The following is a 17,173-nucleotide window of genomic DNA, read 5'->3' on the forward strand; positions in this document are numbered from 1 at the left end:
CAAAATGCGGAGGAGATGCCAGGCGGGTGGAGTTTAGTGGAAAGTGTGTCCGCTGGCAAATCTCCCACATTCCCTCTCCCCGCTACTCTAATGCGATTCTTTCTACGGGGGGGAGGGGAGGGGGAAGAAAAGAAGGCAAAACTGTCATTTCTTGCAAAGTTTGTCCCCGGCTTAACATGGGCGGGGGGGGGAGAGACAGAAGAGAACGGGGCTCTGAACAACTCGCGGTTGCCAACAGGCTGGAAATGAGAGGAAAGGCTCAAAAGGGTGGCGCGAGCTCGCTCGGCTTTGCTGGGTGAGTGGTCGCGTGAGGGAAATCCGGTGTGGTTCTCTCTCTCTCTCTCCCTCCACACCCCTCTCCACCCTCTTCACACGCCGGAGACATCCTCATGTTGCTTCGCCCAGAGTAAGAAAGGTGTTTTCAACACGCACACAGACACGCGCGCGCACACACACACCCACCCCGCATTTCTCAAAGAGGAGGAGGAGGAGGAGAGGACCTCCGGCACAACAAGGGATCCCGCTTCGCCTCCCCTCTTTTTTTTTTTTTCCAGGCTGGCTTAGGCTTAACGCCGCCGTCAGCGGCCTGAGAGGGCAGAGAAAGCGGGAGGCGGATGCGCCCGGCGAGCGGAGGGGGATGGAGCGGCTGGCGGAGCGGCGCGCGAGCTGAGCCAGCCGGGCGCGAGAGGCGAGGCGAGGCGAGGGAGCACGCGGACAGGGGCCACCTCGCTTGCCCACCCTGCGCGCCATGGCCAGGAGGGAAGGCTCGGCGGGGCGAGGTGAGTCGAGGGGCGCGGAGAGCCCGCGCAGGAGGGGTGGCGGGAGCCCGCCTCGCATTCCGGCAGGGCTGGCTGGCTGGTTGCTGGTGGGCGCGGGTGCTGCGTCTGGGCAACTCGGAGTGTTCGCTGACCTTTGGCGACTCCTCTGGCGCCAAATCAGCTCCCGCTCGGCTCTCGGGCCTTGCTGGGCACATCTTAAAAGTCGAGGAGCCATTGTCCGCCTAGGAAGCCTCCCTGCCCCCGGGTTCCCCCGAGCCAGCCCCCTCCCTTGGCGGGACTTCGGTGGCAGACCCAGCTTCTGAGGAGCAGGTGCCGAGTGGCAAGCGGAAAGGCTCCCTTCTTCTGAATAACAGGTGTAGTTCTTTCTACCCGTTACTTCTTTTTTGTGTAGGAAAACAAACTGGACACGTGTGTGAAGGAAGTGTGTGTGTGTGTTGCGGACGCAACAACATAGGAGATGCATGCATTTCATCTCTCTCTCTTTCTTTCTCTTCCCCCTCCCTCATTGTATTTCTTCGACTGCTTTGAAGGTTTACTCCACTGGTTAAATACTGGTTGATCTCTCCCTCCCATTGTGATTGCCGTTCTCTCTTTTTTCCACCTGCATGCTTTGCTTTAGAAATGTGGGTGGCAAAGCCCGTTCTCGTGCAGACCTATGTGGTAGTTGAGAGACTAGTTTCTTCGGGAAGGACACCCATCCTACAAAGTAGCTTAGTGCAAATAACCTGCCGTTCCCGTTATAATGAGTAACTAAAAAAAAAAAAAAAAAGCTGGGAAATGTCTTATTTTGGCTGCCTTGAACTGCTAGCTCCCCAGCATAGACATGATAGGGAGGAGGGTCCCCAGTAATTGCTCTGTTGAGGAGAAATGCTTCAAGCTGCTCATTATTTCCTCACTTCATTACAAAGCAGAGATTCTACAGGCATTGACAGTAGTGTTCATTCCATACTCATTTCCAACTTGACTCTCTATTCTCCGTGCTCCCGCCCCTGCAAAGGAGGACTTTCTGCTGCTCTTCTTTTTAAACTGAACAGTGGAAGCTTTCTCCCAGATATGTGACATGTATTTGTAATAAGGCAGATTTGTATGTTTTGTAAGACAGACTTCTTATTCTATTGCTCTATCTGTGAAGCTCCTGTGAAAATCAGCTTCATCTCCATAATTTTACTCCCAGCTAAATGGCACAAGGGAGAAACAAAAACATGTGATTGTGTGATTAAAAGAAGAAAAAAGAAAGAAAGAAAAGTCTTCGGTATCCAGGGTTCCCCTTAGAAGAGAGTGGAGTTTGTTGTGTGACTGAGTAATAGTTTCTTTTGTATCCTTATAGCTTTACACAATGCCATGTTATTGTGACAGCCTGCAAAAATACGCCTTTTCTTCTTTTGTGTTTACTATTATATTCAATGTTGCAGATGCTTTAGTAGTTCCCTGGGGCTGTTCATAAGGTAATTGCACAAACAATCTCTCTCATTTCTATAGCTTCTATTTCCCATAGAAGGAATTCCAGATATACATTTTTTAAAAGAAAGAAAGAAAATGCAAGTCTTTATTATTTGAAGTTGTACTCATTTTGATTGAGCCAAAACTGATGCATACTTAGGGATAATCTTGATTTGCAATCTGTCATTTTTACAATGCATCTCCTGTGCATCATTGTGCTGCTCCCTACTGTTCATTTTTTAAAAATATCAATGATTGTGGAGACTCATATTTTTTAAAACACTTATTTATAGATCTTCCTCTTTTATATGATATATTAGGGGATCTGTGTCTTCTTTTTTATATAAATAGGAAACAAAGGGCACTACAAGTTTCAAAACTAGGTTGTCAGATTGCAAATTAGCGAATTACTATGTCTTTAAGAAAATGCCATTACTTAAAAGTGAGTTGTTTAACCCTGTATCATAATAATGGAGTAAAAAAGCCATTTCAAGACATGACAGCTTGCTCTGTTCACCATTTAGAGCTATTTAGTGATTTGCATAGACCAGATACCAACCCTGAGTCATAAGGAGCTTGCCATACATACAGAGCAGCCAATATTTTTCTGAAGGTAAAGCTATCAAAGGGAGAACTAGCTCTCTGTGTGCTTCTTTCTAAATATGTAGGCTTTATCTCTGGTTATAATCTTGGATCAAAGTTATATTATGAAGTTATGTTGTACATGCTTTACATTTGAAAGAGAACTGTAGAGAGTCACATAATGGTAATTTGACTTCAAGAACTTGCTAAAAGAAATTGTTGCTAAGATGACTTAATCAGAAGTAGGACTTTGAGGGCTGGATCCAGCAGTTTATAATCAAACCTTCATGGTTCGGAATTTCACTTTGTTTTGGACCTGAATTTAGAAAAATGGACCCCGATTTACAAAAATGAGGAGGACTCTTTTTTGTGCTAAATGTTGTTTAGGGTTCGGTTTCCCTCTTCCATAATTGAGAAAGTATTTGAAATATGGAAGTAATATACAGAGGTCCATATTTAATTGTATGCCACATATTAATGAAGGCCATATTCCAAGTCTCTATGATGCTTTGCATAAGAAAGACATGAAGGATTTTTATTCTTCTTGCGAAGCATCATTTTGACTCTTACCTGCCTTATTCACTGAGTTAATATGGCCACTGATTCCCAAGTTAGTGCAGTCCTTTGTCTGAGTATAATACAATATATCATAGACATTATAGCTACATATTTTAACTGTAGATCTTAGGAAACATTTGTTCCCAAAGTTCTTGACAACTGCAGTTTGGCTGAAACCCTCTCCTGCCCTTTAGATATTTCTAATCAAAGTTCTGTGAAGTTCTATCACCATAATTTTATCACTTACTGAAGATTAAATAACTGGAGCAAATGATGGTGGCCTGATCACAAGGCTCATTTTAGAGCAAGGGTGGCAAACTTGCAACGTCACGTGACGTGTCGCGACATATCGTGACTATTTTGCCCAGCAATGGGGTGGGCACGGTTTCGCTATGATTCATCCAGCTCATAGGCCGGCTGCTTGACACCCCTGTTTTAGGGTATTTGATGATGAAATATTTTCATAGTCTTTGCCCATCCTATAGAACAGTGGTTCTCAACCTGTGGGTCAGGACCCCATTTGGGGTTGAACGACTATTTCATGGGGGTCGCCAAACAACGCAGTCCACCATTTTTTCCCCCTTTTCCTTAGCTGTGCTACTCCCTTTTATTCTATTGGCTTTTTAAAGCCAATAGAATATTCTCTCTTGAATAGAGTCTAATTCTATTGGCTTTCAAAAGCCAATAGGAATTGTCCAGGCTGTCTCTGCCCTGCTGAGCCTGCCATAAGTCCCATTCTGCAAACGGTGCTGCAAGTTGTCTGCAGCGAAGGCGAGCTGTCTGGAAGTTTCCACCCCTCCCTGCTGAGCAACTACTAAAAATGCAAATAAAAGAGAGCCAGGGGTGGGAGGTGGGAGGCCAGCGGTGCAGGGAGGGTTGCTGGCGTGCGTGGGGCCCGGCGGGTGCCTTACCTCCCTTGGGCTGGGCCAGCTGGTGGCCCAGCCAGTGGCCGCCCTGCACTGTCACTGCCCCTTGCCAGCTACGCCTTGGCCAGCGCAGGGGGCGGCACCACGCATGCGCGGCGCTCCAGGGCAGAGAAAGTCCTCGACTTACGACCAGTTGGGTAGTCCTCGATTTACGACTGGTTGGGTAGTCCTTGACTTACGACTGGTTGGGTAGTCCTTGACTTATGACCGGTTGGGTAGTCGTCGACTTATGACCGGTTGGGGTCGCAGCATTAAAAAGGTTGAGAACCACTGCTATAGAATCTTACAGAATTAGCATGTTCCCAGTCTCTTTGTTTAAGCAGTGTTATGTGACTGGATTCAGGAAACTGCTGCAGCACTTCACCTCTAGAACAATATTCTTCTTGAGATGAATGTGGCCCCAGTCTGACTTTATTTAAATATTCCCTTAAAATCTGGCTGTTGCCCCAGGCCTTCGGCTGCAGCAGAATGAAACTAATGTTCTAAGATAAGATTGGGCTTGGAACTATAAAATGGTTAGTTAGATGAATTTTTGTGATTGTTGCCCAGGGTTGAGTGATATTTAGGAATTGAAGCTGAAATCCATGGATTATACTAGCATCCTTGCCAGTTACTTTCAGTGTTATTTCATAAAATGCCCCAGAACTATTCAGTTTTCATATCCTCAATTGGAAGTACTCCAGTTCAAATAGTATGGGAAATTATATTTATGAAATATGCACATCTTTGAAGAAAGTGTGTATAAAGGGAGCAAAGAATTGAAAGGTTTATTTAGGAAGAATGCACCTAATTATGGCTTTCATGAACTATATTTTTCTATGATTGGGGTTGTTGGACACTGAATTAAAATGGTAAGGAGTATTTAAATAATTCAGCCAGAACAAGTACCTTTAAGATCTTGATGGTTCTGAGTAGCAGTTGTAGTTTATCATGTCTCTAGAGAGCACTTGGCAATTCTTATTATGATAAAGCTTTAATATTATGTCTCTCCCTGATACAACATTACATGTTGTTGGAATTAAATACTTGTCTCAAAATACGATCAGAGCCATCAATGCTCTGATTCAGACTGAATTCAGGTTCAATTTTAAAAAGATCCTTCAGTGCCAAAAAGGTGCAAGAAGCAAAATGTAGTATCTGCCTGTAACTTTTTAAAGCAGCTGTGTTTTTCCTGGAATCTTCTACTTGCCTTCTGTAATTAACAAATGATGGAAGTGATGTGCAACCCTTGGAAAAGAAGCAGCACTTTAAAAAGTTACATACTGGTGTTAGGTTTGTGTTCTGAACAATTTTTTGGGGTATTCAGTATTCATGTCCAGTGTAGACAAGGAAAATGTGTTTGAATTAAGGAGGCCTTAAAGAGATAGAAGGGTGATAACACATAGTCATAATCCCTTCCTTAACACCTTATTAAAGCAAAATGTGTATTTTCCCTAAACCTATATGGCTATTGGTCTAGCACCAGAAATTGAAAGTATTAAAAGGTTGCCTAACTCTTACCCATTTTGGATCCAAATGTCACTGCTCTATGTTTTGGAATTGAATCCAAACCATTGCACAATCCTATTGGCTCTAGTGTCCTTTACTGAAATTATTTAACTGAATTACTTGATGATACAAATACCTAATCGTTCATATATTTGGTCACAATGGTATGATGCCTTTAATAATACAATGCATTTTGCTTAAGGTTTAAACAAATTAAAGGCGATATTTACAGGGGATATATATTGTTTAAAATTTAAAACTTTATGCACTTTATTTACTATTTTAATTCACGTGTATTCTACGTATTTAAAATTACTAAAATAATTTATAATACACAAATAGAACAATACACAAATAGAACAAATTGTATTTTAATTCTTTCCATATGTTCCAATCATAACCCCTGAGATATATTTTTTATTTAGATTTTATTTAGATTTTTTTTTATTTAGGTGGAATGGAAATTCTTCTGGATTTTTCCAGAACCAAAAGGTGGATGTAGACATATAGAGAATCCTCTGATCCCTAAAGAACAGAAATGTTCTTATTTCTCCATTTGCCCTAATAATAGAGAACTTATGTCATAGGCTAAAGAAATTTTCTTGTCCGTACCTGTTAAACTATGTATGAATTTATGTTTGTATGTACATATGTATGTATGTATGTATGTATGTATTGATTAAGACTTCCCCCAGTCTCCTCCCATCTGAATATATAATGAAATTAGGGCTTAAATTTTTTCTACTTTTATGTATGCAGAGAAATAATTGGAAAAAATAAATAAAATTCTCCAACAGCTTAATTGTCTGGAACATGAGAAGAATTTCATTCCATCCTCTGGTTTATGCATCATATTTAGCTAAGCTTACTTAACTATCATTTATTGAAAAAGCCATGGTTGGGTGGGTTTGCATGACATACAGTGCCAGTATTAACCAAACCACATTACGGCTTTGCATAGCAGGCTCTTGCTTTTTTTTTTTTTTTTTTTTTGCTTGCCTCTAGCATTAAAATCTCATGTCCAAAAAGTTTTTGCTTGCTGTGAATACAGCCAGCTGGTGATATCTTTGTACTATATGGTATGGATGCATAATTTTTTATTTAAGTTTTCCAGATTTACCCTGTTATAAGAAGGCTGCCAGTAAATTTGATAGATGATAGATAGATAGATAGATAGATAGATAGATAGATAGATAGATAGATAGATAGAGTGCTTTTTTTTCTAAAAAAAAAAAAAAAGGTGCCGGAACTCACACACGTCATACAACCCACCTTGCCTACCTTATAAGGTTCCATCCAAAAAAGGTGCCGGAACTCCATTATGGGTGTTCTATGAGAAAAAAAAACCTGGACAGACAGACAGACAGACAGACAGATAGATAGGTAGGTAGATAGGTAGATAGGTAGATAGATAGATAGATATAATTGTCAAACATCAGGGAAAAAATGTGAGACAGATGAGATAAACAAACGTAATCAATTAGTGTGCAAAATTCACTAGATGGCAAAAACGTAACGAGAACCACACAGTGTTTGAATCTGACAGACTGACAGGATCTAACAAGTTTATTTTTCTTCTGAAATATAAATTCTGACTCAATATAGTCATTTAAACATTCAGATAAAGTTTTTTGTTTTAAAAAAAGTTTTTTATCAGAGTGCTCACTTTAATTAGGGTTTTTTCCAGTAACCAAACTCCAGTGAGTAAGTATGCTTATCTGAGGCTCTTAGGCTGCATGTCTGGAAGAAGGGCAAAGGTCTTAGAAACAGAGGGTGGTTGTCAAAAACATTAAGGGAACTGACCAAGATCTAGATTTTTATAACAGTTTTAATTCTTTGCATAGTTTAAAGTTTTTTCAAGTAATCAGTTAGTGACTTTACGCTTGTCTGCTTTAAAATAGAGCAGGAAGCCACAATCAACAACAAAAAAGTAGAATTAGAACAAAAAATACCAAGGTGCAGTTCCATCAGTACCTTTTCTATTTATTGAATAATGCTTCTTAAAAGAAAGAGAAATACTAATTATCTTCTAAGAAAAATGAATAGCTTTAGAACAGTACCATTTTAAGGTACTGGTGCTGTGCCTATTCCCATTGGAAGAAATGAATACTGTATTCTAAACTTCTTTCTGAGAATGCATAATTGGAAATGTGCATAAAACATGAATGCAAACTCTGAAGCAGGTTACTCTGAAAACACTGAAATCTCTGTTGGAAACAGTTTTACAAGAAGTCAAGTTCACCATTACTTTATGGCAAAGACTATATCTAAAGTTTTGTATTCATTTTGAAGCTTTGAAAGACTGTTTAATGGTTAATAACTGTGACTCTCTCATGTTTCTGCGGAGTAAACTGAATTAACATTTTTAAAAAGTCTTAAACTTTCACTACCTTTTTGCAGGTTGATTCTGTTAGGACTAAAACAGATTAAGAATTAATTGCAATTGCTGGAATGATTTTACCTTAAAACAATTTGTTCTTAAAATGTAGTAATTTTATTTGATTTTATTGCTAACTCTTTTAATCATTGCCATGTATTGAAGAGCAGTGTGAAATCCTCAAGAAAGCATTAAATATAGTAAAGCTCATTGCAATCTTTCAGCATTTTCTCTTGTGCCAAATACAGGCAGTCCTAACTTGGGACTGGTTGCTTAGCTATTGGTTGCGGTTATGATGATCCTTTCTGGGGTCCAGTCACCCACCCCTCTGTGTTTACATGACCACACTTTGGGCCCTCTGCAACCAAGCCACATTTACTTCCAGTTTTCAGTAAAATCGTGGCCATAGAAAATTATTGATTCTCTTAACAAACGTGGACTCACTTAATGACCTCTACAAAATTTATAAAATTGCGTCAGATCACATGGGTGACCTGATTGATGGCCATCACAAGTTAAAACGTGATGGGCAAGCTCCACTACAGTTGTAATTTGAGGACTACCTATATTATCCTTCACAGCTCAAGCTTTAGAAGTTGATCATCCCATAACTTTTATAGTTTGTGAGACTTGCAGGGATGTAAGATTTTAGAAAGGTCCCAAAATGTTTAAATCAGAAATCAGCAGCATGTGATGATGGAGCTAAGGGATTTCTTGCCCTTCCAACTTTCCTAAACCTCAGTTAGCTGCAAATAGAAGCTGGAATTACAATTATTCTGATAAAGCTATAGGATAACTAGAGTTCTTCATAAGATAGAAGATGTGTTTTGCTTCACGGTCTGACAAAACCAGCTTATTTTTAAAAATGATAACTCAGAACAAGCTCATTACTCTTTTATTTTCCATCTCAGAACCATAAGAACAGGTAGATGACAGTCTGGGGATTGTTACTAGTAAACGAACTTGCAGAAAGATTGGCAAAAGGAAGACACTAAAACAAACATAGGAAAAATAACATTCTGTTTACAGTCTCTCATTTAGTAACTACAATTTGTTCCAGTGAAATGGTTACTAAGCAAGCCTTGTGACTACGTGTTTGTGTGTGTGAAAGAAAGTGATATTGTAAAGATCACTGGCTGCTGTTGTCATATTTAGATAACATTTTCTCATGTAGTGATACCAGCATTATTTTCACCTCAGTGTGCTTTGTTGTCAGACATAAAAACTTGGTTGCAAGTAGTATTAATTGCTCACAAAATGATTTTTTTTAAAATTAAGGTCTATTATCATTTATTACTATTGTATTTGTGAATGATTACTGACTGAAGTGATCAATAAACGAGGTTTGGTTGTAACTGGTTCTGATACTATCATTCAAATCTACTCCATAATTCAACTTTTTGAATAAAAGTCTTTTCAGTTCTTTAAATCAAGGCTTTTCAACCAGTGGTACAGGTACCACCTGTGGTACATTGGCACCTGGCAGATGGTACGCCACCATCCTAGAAAAATAGCGGGAGAGGGGAATGAGCTGAACCGGTGGCAGCACCACACAAGTCTGGGCGAGAGATAACTGGAGCTGCAGTTCTGTCAGGGCTCAGTGGAAGCGCCAGGATCTGCACTTCTTCAGGGCTGTCAGGGCTCAGTAGAAGCACCAGGATCAGTGCCAGGCTCCAGCTGGAGCTTGGCGCTGATCCTGGTGCTTCTGCTGAGCCCAGAGGAAGTGTCAATCAGCTGGAATGTTACAGCATCTCCAGGGTCTTGTGATTTACATTCAGATGTTTGGCAACTGGTTCATATTTATAATGGTCACAGTGTCCCAGGGTCATGTGAAGTGACCAAAACCAAAGCTGCAATCACCCAGCAGACGGGGAGAATAAAAACCAAACACCCCCCACCCCACCCCCGCTGCCAATCCTCAACAGAAATGCTCACAACAATGAAAACCTCGGACAGGAGGAAGAGTGCCGCTGGGCAGGCAGGCAGGTGTCTTGCTTGGCTGTGGCTTGGGGCCACTTTTTTTCAGTGCCATTGTTACTTCGAACAGTCACTAAGCGAACTGTTGTAAGTCAAGAACTACCTGTACTTCATCACTTTTTTTCCTTTTTTTATCATCAAGTTTTTGACACATTGCTAGGTGACTGGTGGTACTTGGATATTGCCATATCCTAAAAGTGGTACAATGGGTCAAAAGGTTCAAAAGCCCTGCTTTAAATAAATCCTGAGGCACTGAGCCAGCACACTGACGAGCCAAAATAACTGATTTCTTCAATATTCCTTTCTATTAGCAGTTCTTCTACCTTGCAGATACACATACAGTATTTGACCTGAAGCTAAACAATTTAGTCAGCCTAGGTCAAATTGTATTTCTAACTTTTTATTTTAATGTTTTCCAGTGTCTTAAAAATATCTCAAAATATTTTAAGATTATATTTTTCTCTGGGCATTGGTACTCCACCTTAGCAAGATGTGGTACAGCAACTAGCAACAAGTCTTTTCTTTCTTTCTTTTTTCTTTTTTGCAGCTTGCCTGCTTGCCAAACAAAAACTGAGCAAAAATAATTAACTTACTCATTGCAATGTTTGTTTATACATGTTTATACATGTGGTGTTGTAAGATAGAGAATTTGACTTTGATAATTCTTGACTGTTTGAATAGCTTTATCATAAGAACAAAACAAAACAGCATGGACAGAGTGAATGCACACAATGAAGTTCAAAAACTATCCAACAGTACATTTTTGCACATTAAGAATGTACACAGAGTGCATGCAAACATCATTTGATATTTTTGTTCTGATAAGGGACATGTTCTGTGGGTGGAAAGTGCTCAGGTATTCTCCTTTTGGCCAGATCATTAGTTAGTTAAGGTTGGATTAGCAGCTTCACCCCACCTTTATAGGAATAATATATTTATTAGGTTGTTCTGTCTGAGATCTAATGGGCTTTAAGAAACATTAGAAGATTTGGAGTTGGTTTTATCAATGATTGGATCAATGTCCTGGTTGGTGTCTGGAATAGAGAGTGTATTAGGTCATTTGATACACTAGCTCCAAAGGTCCTGTTTTAACCTGCTCCAAAATTCTATGGTCCACACCTGAATTGTGTTCTCAGCTGGTAAGTTGGACAGCTACCTAAGCCATAGGATGAGGGAAAACAGTTCTGCTTTGGATTCATAATATTAGGTCTTGCCTACAGCAGTTAAACTAAAGTTTTCCCCTATCCCAAAGTTGAAGCAGTTTCCATTTGGATCTCACCTACTTTGTTTCATTTCTAATCGCGACACATTGCAATTCATGCACATGCCTATGGACTCTACAGAGGCATTCCAAAGACCAGAAAATGGGCTTCAGGATTAAACCTGCAATCTGCAAGAACTTCCTGGTGACCCCCAGAAGTGGAGAGCTGTATCTATTATTGCTGTAATGCCCTATCACTTATGGCACTGTTTCCCTAGCAGTTGTAATGGATGGCATTTTAAATAAAACAACTTGCCAGATTGCAATTGTCAGCTGAGCTAATCGCATTCTGAGATCTCTATCATTGTGCATCCAGTGCAGTGAACAAGAAAACTGCCATCATGCCATTCTAATCTGTTCTTTACGATATGCTTTCAAAGGCAAAGTTTGAGTGTTGATACTTTATATTCACGCATTAGACCTGACTACCTAGAATGCTGTATTAATAATGTTCAGGTTCAGGTAGATCTCGCTTACTGTACCACCATTTGTTCAGCAATCATTCAAAGCTACGACAGTGCTGAAAAAAATAATGTTATGACCAATTTACAACTATTTATGACCTTTGCAGTATCCTCAGTGTTATTCTCTGCTTGTTCCTGTCCTTACAAAGCATAAATACTAGAGAGAAGGGGATTGCAAGAATGTATGCTCTTTGTTTTTCTATGTATTGAAAGCATTGCAATTTCAGTAGCAGCCCAGGACTGAGAGCTGCAGGTGCACTATGCAAACAATTTAAGAGCACTCTCTTGAAACCTCTTTCTCTCCAATCTCTGCTTTGTGATGTTGCTGGAGTGAGAGAGAAGAAACAACCAGTTTTCTTAAGAAATCGCTCCTTTGCTTGTCCATTCCCCCATCCCATCCTCTGCAGAGCAGAGAGATTGAAGAGGAAAAGAAATCAAGAGAGAAAGCTATTTGCTCTTCTGTACGTCAAAAACAATGTGATTGTATCAGCAATGGTAAAGGGTCAGACAAAGAAGAGATTGCCTAAAGAAATCACTTGTCTCTCTCCCCCTCCCCGATATTTAAATAATAAAATATAAATATTTCTAAAACAATTAATTGGAAATTGCAATGAAAAATAGAATAATAGCAATAGCACTCAGACTTATATACCACTCCATAGTTATTTACAGCCCTCTCCAAACAGTTTACAGAGTCAGATATTGCCTTAACAATCAGAGCTGTCATTTTACTGACCTTGGAAGGATCAGGATCGAATTCCTGTCAGTGAGCAGAATTAGCCTACAATACTGCATTCTAACCACTGCACTGGCTCTTAATTATAATTAAATAATAATTAAAATATAGAGAGGGAGGGAGCAGGACATGCTGGGGGGGAGGTGGGATTGCCTCTTAATTTATCAGTTCCTCCAGTATGATGCTCCCCTTTCAGGCCCAAAGCCATCTGGCAGAGCCAGGTCAGGCCCTTATGGGAGGTCAAAAGGGTGGAAGCTGATCTTACCTCAGATGTTCCAAAGAGAAGGAGCCACAGCAGAGAAGACTCCTCTCCTGAACCTCGCCATCTAAAACTCCTTGACTGACGAGGCCCGCAGGATGTCTCATCTGCTGGCAGGCCAGTCCCAATGGGGTGAGACGGTTCCTCAGGTAACCTGGACCCATGCCATACAGGACTTTCAAGGTAATAACCAACCTTGAATTGCATTTGGAAGCAAACTGGTAGCCATTGCAGCTTGCGGAGGGTTGGTATAACATGGGTCAACTTAGGGGCCCTAAGAACTTCCTGTATGGCCCACCACACACACCAGTTGAAGTTTCTGAATGCTCTTCAAGGAAATTCATGAGTTCATAGGTTATGTTATAAATATTAATAATATATTTTATCTTTATGAAAATAAATGACTATAAGTTCATAGGTAAAATATATGGCTTTGTTTGGATAAAAATAAACTGTTTTTTGAGAGAGGAAAAAAAGAAAAGAAAAAAGGAAATAGACCATCTATATATTCTAATGAATTTATTAAAATGTTTGGTCAAACATATTTTAACCTACATAATAGCCAAATCTTTATTCTGTAGCGTCTTATTTTTATTTCTATAATTATTTTGCCAATTTCCTAAATTCTGACTATATGTCTGTAGTACTTAATCATCTTTATTGTTTCCAGCCATTTAAATGGAATAAAAATTACTTATTGTTGTTGAAACTTATCTCGCAAGCTGTTGTACAATATGTTTATATTGCTGGATTCTCTGCAACTGTGGAAGTTGCAGAGAATATACTTAATTTAAAATAATAGTATCCATCTACTTCTCGTGTGATTTGTACTGAGCTGTGGTGGCGCAGTGGTTAGAATGCAGTATTGCAGGCTAATTCTGCTGACTGTCAGGGGTTCCATCCTTACCAGATCAAAGTTGACTCAGCTTTCCATCCTTCTGAGGTCAGTAAAATGAGGACCTTGATTGTTGGGGGAAGTATGTTGACAACATGCTTAGAGAGGGCTGTAAAGCACTGTGAAGTGGTATATAAGTCTAAGTGCTATTGCTATTAAAGAAAGCTAATAAAGTAACTAGTTAAAACTTCCTCTGTTAACCAATACTTGAAATGTTACTTATTGCATATAGTATTTACTGTATGCTGTTTAAGCCTATTAAAAGTATAATAATTCATTATTTGCTCACAAGTGCTGACTATATTATTAATTTAATAATGCTTGACATTTAATAATTTTATTTCATAAAAAATAAAAGGTAACAAAGAGGGATATTTATATACTCCATATAAACAATAAGCAATCAATATAAGCCACATTCATCTGCAATAATCTTTACTATTAGAGGAAAAATGATTTTGATATACTTTCAGTATATGTTTGCTTTGTGTTTGCAATTTAGAACAGCAAGGAGCCAGTCAGCAGCTTTAATATTTCGTAGCGGGATATATTTTTCTTATTTCTGTGTGCACATATAACCAGTAGTTTCGTTTTATGATGATTGAAATTGATTTTTCTTTTTTATCTGAGCCGGTGAAAGATCCAGTGGGTGCCCCTTGACCTGTAACCTCAGATGATGAAGTGATACCAAAGATGGAGATTATCATCTAGAGATAGCAGCTATAGGGCACCAAGAATAGAGCTATTAGATGAAGCAGTAAGTGTACTTGGTTGAAGCTGTAAGCGTGCTTAAATGTATTTACAATCCATGCCCATTAGCAAGTAGAATTGAACTAAAAGAGGAGCTAGTGTTTATTAGGATTAAAGCTAGATCTTTCCCATGGAGATCTGAAAAATGCCTAGAAGACTAGCATACCAGACTGGGGGATGCTGGGAAAAAAGTGAGAGAGAGGGAGAAAAACTGAAATTTCTTTTCTAGTTCTCATGATGGAAACAGTTATGTATAAAGAGTAACAAATATTATTTATATGTAGACAATGAAACTTACCACCCACATTCTTATGTGCCATAACTCTGGTTGGTTCACACAAACAGCAGTAAAAATATAAAAGAAACAGTAAAAACCCACATCCCTAAAATGTATGTCTTAGCATGTGACAGGCCATAAGCAACCTTGGCTGATCTCAGAAACTAAACAAATCTTCATTAATACTAAAGGGATGTACCCTGTGAATTGCAAGATTGTAAGATAGAGTGAGAAGTTTTTGTTTTTGTTGTTGTTTTTTAAAAAAACAACCTGCAAAAAGGCAATGGCAAAAATTTTCATAACCCTGGCAAGAAAACTGCGTGGATATACTGGTCATTGAGAAATGAGCATGTCTTAACTTTACTCAGCTCAATAGCAACAACTTGCTAATCTTGGTTTATTTCAAAAGGTTAGAGTTTCAGATCTGATTAATACTAGGATGGGTTGCTACTGAGAATATTTAAAGTCTAAACTAGACAAGAAGATGGAAAGCATGTAGGAAACACTCCCGTTGCAATAAACAATGTGGGAATGTCTGTGAAATCATTAATAAGATAATTATTTATTTTCTTTCTTCTTCTTTTTTTTTTGAACTGCACCCACTATTCTATCTGGCATCAGAGTAATTACAGAAAATGTACACTTCTATTTAAAATTTCATGTACAATTTATCTTCATAAAAGTGAACTTCTGATTATTTCATCAACAGCCATTGTGGCAAATAATTTATTAATATTTCAATTTTTAGTTCATTCTTACACAATAAAATATGCATTAAATTATATTTCTTCTTGTCCTTGTTCTAAAGTACAGAAGGAAATAAAGCCCACTAGTTTTCATATATACCATTATTGTCCTAGGTATGACATGTAAAATGCATCAACAGCAACTAATATACCACAGCACAAATGAAATTTATCTGCTAGCTAATTTCATCTTGTTTGCTTATTATTCATCTACCAAACCATGGATTTTTCCTCCATATATGTGTTCTCCTTTTCATTTTGAAGAATATAATATGGATGCTTTTTCTTTTACTGAAAATACCTTGTTTGCCTATCTGGGAATTAATTGCTGTTTTTTTTATATCGAGCTCTAATTACTACAAGGTAAGATTGGAATTAGAAGCCATTTTTATTCATAGACTTTGTAGTTAACTTGCAGAGGATTGTCTCATGTGAAATTTTTAAAAGGATCGCTCTATTGCTTAACTTCTAACTTTTATGAGTCACTTAGTTTATCCAATTGTTCTTTTTGATAAAATATAATACAAAGATACAGATTCAAGCAGTACTAAAGAAACTGCTACTTCAACAGCTTTATTAATCTGAGGATTTAGATAAATATCCTTTTGGAGTCTGAATTTGGCTATTGTTTTTCAGTGGTGACACATGTTAAACATACATTTGTATATTTCTACTGCATAGGAAACATCTAGATACTACCAAAAACATTTATGCACTCTCTAGATCAAAGTCTGGTTAAATACCGTCCTTTATAAATAGTGCAGACACTTCCATTCTAGAATTCTTCTTAATAGTTTGAACCTTTGATGTTGAATTTACTTTTCTTTTTAATGCTAATACCTGAATGTATCCCTTTAAGGCAACTAAATCATATATCGATCCTATGTACGCTTGCCTGAAAATAAATAGATAACGAGAATGTGTATGTTACTGCAAGGTTGCATAAGCACCTTTCAGTTTTTAAATTATGTAGATGGGAAGATAGCATTAGGCATGACTTCTTTGCTAGCAGATTTTCTTTTTTACATTTGGGACGTGGAACTGCATCACTAATTGAAGTGGTTGCTAATTGCTAATCGTGTAGCTGTGACTACATGATTAGAAAGAGACTAAGACCAGTTTTACACTTTTGGCTTTTGTTTGCCTCCTAACCATTCACCCACCCTTTGGAAAGCTTGTTACTTATTTCTTACTGTCTTATGAACATCAAAATCTATGCAATCATGCCATAACCTAAAGGAGCCATGGGCCTGCTCTGCAAATAGATTAGTCTCCTGAAATCCTTTTTTCTCCAATCTCTCTGTTTTGCACTGGGGGGGAGGGGAGAAAAAAAGCAAGCAATTTCTATCAGTGATTTCTCCTTTGCCAGATCTTTCCTCCCTGCACATGAAGAGCAATGAGAAGGTTCCAGCAGCTCAGGACTGGGAGATGCAGGCACCCTACACAAACAGGTTACAATACTCTCTTGAAGTCTCTTCTCCAAACTCTCTGCTCTGCTAGTGAACAGGGAAACAAGCAATTTCTGTAGGCAATCTCTCTTTTGCCTAACAGTTTTCTGCTGCAAGTATGATTTCATTGCTTTCAATGTGCAGAAGAGCAATCAGCTTTGTCTCATAAATTCTCACCCTAATCTGCACCCTAAGGGAACAATTGATTTC

The 17,173-nt window shown here is 38.8% G+C and overlaps 1 protein-coding gene across 15 annotated transcripts in view; it reads left to right on the top strand.

Moving 5' to 3' along the window:
- Positions 1 to 222: 222 nt before the first annotated feature.
- Positions 223 to 17,173, top strand: part of DAB1 (DAB adaptor protein 1) — a 298,012-nt gene continuing 281,061 nt past the window's right edge. For 4 of the 15 annotated variants that reach the window (XR_005553761.1, XM_039319759.1, XM_039319769.1 and 1 more), the window contains exon 1: positions 321 to 779. The gene's annotated coding sequence lies outside the window, so the exon portion shown is untranslated. The other 11 variants (XM_039319773.1, XM_039319772.1, XM_039319766.1 and 8 more) reach the window with 10 other exon arrangements.

This window comes from Crotalus tigris, unplaced genomic scaffold (assembly GCF_016545835.1).
Source record: "Crotalus tigris isolate CLP2741 ecotype Arizona unplaced genomic scaffold, ASM1654583v1 scf7180000023617.9722795, whole genome shotgun sequence".
In the NCBI taxonomy this organism is placed as follows: domain Eukaryota; kingdom Metazoa; phylum Chordata; class Lepidosauria; order Squamata; family Viperidae; genus Crotalus; species Crotalus tigris.